Source organism: Myzus persicae, unplaced genomic scaffold (genome assembly GCF_001856785.1).
Source record: "Myzus persicae strain clone G006 unplaced genomic scaffold, MPER_G0061.0, whole genome shotgun sequence".
NCBI lineage: Eukaryota > Metazoa > Arthropoda > Insecta > Hemiptera > Aphididae > Myzus > Myzus persicae.
Window position 1 is genome coordinate 1 of NW_019103195.1, and position 5,239 is coordinate 5,239.

Below are 5,239 nucleotides of genomic sequence, written 5' to 3' on the forward strand. Positions count from 1 at the left end.
ACTGTATAATTAATTAAAATGCATAGGCTGAAAGTATAATTGTGTGTTTTATTAGACAAATAACTATAAAAATATTACGCGGCGAATGTCAGCATATGTTTACTGCGTCGTGGTTGACGGAAACCGAAGAACTAACTCGTATTAAGTATTATTACAAATAATATATATTGAGAAGCACGACATTATAATGTTATCGCTATTGGTTATCGATATTAGCTATCGCTTTTCCCAACAGTCGGAAAATAGCTTTTAAACCTTCAGTATAATGCCATTATGGGATTATATTGTATACTTATATATGTAAACACATGATTTTTTTATTTTGATCTTTAAACGTACATTTTGAAAGAATATGGGTAAATATATTCAATATCCACGTACATATTATATACAATATACATACGAATATAGGTAATATGTCGAGGTTATTATCTCCAGGTGTCAGAGTAGATATTAAAAGAAAAATTGTATGCACTCGCATCATTTATATTTTATTGTTAACTTTTATGCAGCCTATTTAAAATCATTTTTAATGATACAATTGTAATTATGTATACCTACAAACAAATGATATCGAGGGCGTTCAATGAAACAGCCCTATAAGAATGACAATTCAATTATTTCGTCAAACGTAAGTGTTATTAATTATTACTGTCATTGCTGTAAAACCGTAAACCATCATAGTGTCATGATTAACAAACATCTCAATTTCTATGAACTGTACTCATAATATATTACAATTACATAAAAAATTATTCATGTAGAAACAAAAAGAAGGAACCTGTTTTTGAAATTAAGAATAGGTATGCTACTTAACGTGCATAATTGTTCTCATACTGAATTAGGGTTTTGAAAATTGTTTAAGTATATTTTTTTTTTGATTGGTAGAACTACATCTCTATGTTACTTTTTTGTATATCGTACAAAACTTATCAAAATATGTGGATTCTTCGTATATATAATTACGATATTACATGCGAAAATAACATCGGGTATGTTGAAATCAAAACGGTGTTTTAGTTGTTTAAGCAAAGTAGGACTAAACATTAATCAATAAGATATGAATTTATTGTTTGTTATTTCAGTACCATGATATGTTAAAAAGATTATTTTTGATTAAGAACAAAAAAAAACTCCCAACTTTATTATTTATGAGCACAAAACAATTTGAAATGATATTACAAAAAACTTAAACGGTAAGACAAAGCAGTTTGGTGTCAGTCGTTTGATTTTGTGTTTCAATTTGCGAGAGTGCGTATTACACGATTCGCGTTAATAGATGGCGTTATAGTATTCCGTAAACTCACTCGCAAATAATATAATACATAAAACAAAATATAAATTACTATGCCCAACAATGATTTGATATGAAATGTTCATTATTGTTATCTTATAGACACTATGGCATGTAATATCATTGATATCATCTGCTGGAGTGTACCTGCTAAATGACCATAAAAATTGACTTCAGAAGACGTTTGCACTATTTTTCCTGATCTTGTTTTAATATTGAAATGTATACATAATACACAACATTTTGTTTTCCATTGAATATAAACTGCATTAAACGGTCGCATTGAATGAAAATGAATATGCTAATATTTAATTGAACATATCGTTAATTAAATTAAAGCATTATTGAGTTTTAGCACTGTATAGAATTTACATTTAAACACAGGACAATATTCTAAATATTTAAAATAATAATAATGTACAAGCTAAAGTTTTGCTTCTTAATCGTGGAAAACATTCAAACAATGTACCTACTCGTGCTTCCCAACATTTGTCGAACTTAACAATAATTGCTACTTTTTTTCCTTTCGTATACCTCGAAATCTTTATATATTTATAGGTTTTTTTGTCTAAACTATGTAATTTTTTTTAAGCATCGACCGCGCTCATTTACACACAACACATGTAGCTTCATTAAAATGTGTAAGGGATATGTTTATTATATTATAATACAATATGACATAGTTATAATATGATTGTGCATAACTGCGGTCAAGCTAAAGTCAGCGGTTGTTACGTGTCACGGTGGTACGCGCGATTTGGTGCACAAATGCATATGTCATTCAAATGCAGTCCAGTCCATGCTACATATATACAGCAGAACCAGCTTTATCATTTCGAATTATGGCCGAGGATTATTAAACCTAGACAAAGTGTCAGAATATATACTGATCGGTGGTTGCGGGCAAGTCCGAACAATAATTGTTTTTAATTTATTATGCCAACATACAATAATATAATATTTTCCAACGTTCATTACAATAGCACCCTAAACGGTTCCTGCTTCAGTGTTAAAAAACAACTTGCACTTAATAAATATTAAAATACATACATTATAATATACATGTAAACGTGTATCGTTTATTTTATGAGTTAATTTTATGTTATTAATTACGTCATAGGTACCTACTTTTTCTTCTTGTATAAGACATAATAATAATGATTATAATAAATGTACATGATGGTATAAATCATTAAACTGCATGATTTATGAATTTTTAAGTTGCAATGTTAAATACAATATATATCACATATTGCTGTTGACTACACGACGAGTGTCAGAGCTATATTTAGGGGGGAGGGGTCCAGGGCTAGGGGCTACAGCCCGGGCCCCCTCCATAATCAGGAATCCCATATATTATTATAATACAGTCATATACGGTTTATTTACATCAACCAAAATTAAATTATTACTCAAAGACTTCTGGTAAAATTTCTTTATAATTTAAAAAAATAAATTGAATAAAATAAAACGAATGGGCGAAAAAATTGAATTTATAATTTGAGTTAAGGGATCCCAAAAAAAATTGAGCCTCGGACTCCAAAATTCCTATGTAGGGGTCTGTTGGTTGTAGAGCGTAAGACATTAACGAGCCCACTGATTATTATTTGTAACTATATAATATTATTTGTTATTGGATATTTCTCTGACTTGATCGAACAGTTAATTGTTATGTATAATAGATAAAGCCTTTGTATAAGGTAATCAATTAGGGATTCAAAAATACATCTAGAAAATATCAACAAAACGTTTAGCATTTTTGTCCAAAAACGTAATAATGGAATTTTAGACAGTTGTGTATTAGAACACGTGTAGCTACGTATAACAAAATATTCTATTTCGGGTTCATTCGTTCAGACTAAAAATATGAACGCTGAACAGCCGTTAATTTGTGATGATTATAGAGAAATGTGGATTTCACTGCTATAGCAATAAGACTTGCAAAAAACGAAAATAGTTGTTACAAGCAATTAATATATATATAAAAAATGTATTTATTGATCCGTGCATTTTTTGTGTAATATGTAATATGCGCTTACATGTCGAAAATTGTCATACATCTGGGTACGACTAGGTGCAGTCACAGGCGTGTACACTGTACGGCCTACACCGGTGTGACTCGTATGAAAGCATTTTAATCTTATCGGAAGTTCGAATTTTTGTTAAAATGAAAAGCAGTGTTATCAATTATTATCAAACACGAATTCGTGATTTTCTGTTTGTACATCACATATGCATCTGCATTCTGCACCTTCAATCGATTCCTATATATATATTATTATTGTGTTTACCTTCTGTGTTTTAGATTCACTTATTCGCAGCTCGTATCAATTTTACCGGTAATAATTGTCAACCACACTGGTCACCGCGGCTAATGCAGTTATTCGCTGTGCCAATTTACGACATGCAAGTCGATCAACAGCTTTACCATAAAAACAAACATTATAAAAAATTGTCAAAATGTTAGCTGCGTGCGTTGTTGCAGCTGCACTGGTTGATATAATAAAATATAACTATAGTCACCTGCAGGCACAGCTATTGTAATGCAAACTACAATAATAATACGTAATATGACGTAACTATACGACATTCGTTCCAAAGAAAATCCATAGGGCATGTACACCTATTGCCTACAATATTTCAGTTACTCGCATCGAGACATATAATATTGTGCTAACTATACTGTAATACCTACTGAACTATTACGTTTGATGTTTATTTTAAATCATATTTATTATATAACTGCATAATGTATAGACTATCATCGTTTTTATACATTTCTCGATCACCAACATATTAATTTCGATCTAAATATAGAATGGATTCCATACCTAACCAATATATATATATACTATAGACAATGATTTACAGACACATATAATATATATTATATTATATGTGTCTGTAAATCATTGTCTATATTCGCGGTGTTGTTATATGATATATTATATTATTACCAATAGCCACTATCGGGTATACAATGAGTGTAATATTTGATATTTATAAAATTAATATGATCAAGTGAAAAACAATCGAATTTGAGTCGAAATTTAAAAAATACGTAGTGTAATTCAAAACCTATGCGCACTAGAGCCGCAACGCCTCATAAACATATCCGATAAAAACCATTATAAAGTATAGTTAATTTTAAAAAAATACATACTGAAAAAAGTTGTAAAAAGTGCACCGTGTAATTTGCGTTTACATATAATTCGTGGAAAATGAAACTGAGAAAGATTCGCAACACGTTCCGTGTATGTATTCGGTCCGTGAATAACGACCCGGAGCCTGATCGGATCATTAAATCTTTATGCGTATTTTAATGTAAATTCTACATATTTAAATAGTATGAATTATAATATACACTGATATATATTAGCTATAGTACTATATAATACTAATTAACTACGAAAATAACCAAACCTTTGAAAATAATTCACTCAAATACACGCCAGTTCACTCCAGGTTGGTGGTCCTTGGACGAAGGGACGATCGCACTCCCTATAATAAAATTAAAGAAAATAAGAGCATTAACTATTTATACTTGTAGATATGAATTATATTGATTTAAAAATAACTTTTATTAGAACTGCATTTTTTTTAATAATTATACTATATTTATAATATATTTCGTCGTGTGTGAACATTGAATTGTTTCTCTCAAAACCAGGAACGTGTATGAGTTGTCCTATTAATATAGGCGATTTCTGATTGCTTCTGATTATACTTTCGTTCACTTCCGATTTCCGATGATATGACATTCGATTCCGACACCCTCAAATTGCTGTGCACAATTCCAAACATATTATTCTATATTTTATTATGTTATTTTTTTTTTCATAAAACAATATGTATTGGATGAATTTATTTCGTCATTCCGATCAATATCGAAAGTAAGTAGGCCTAACCTACGTCTAGGCCTCGCATAATATAATATATTATATA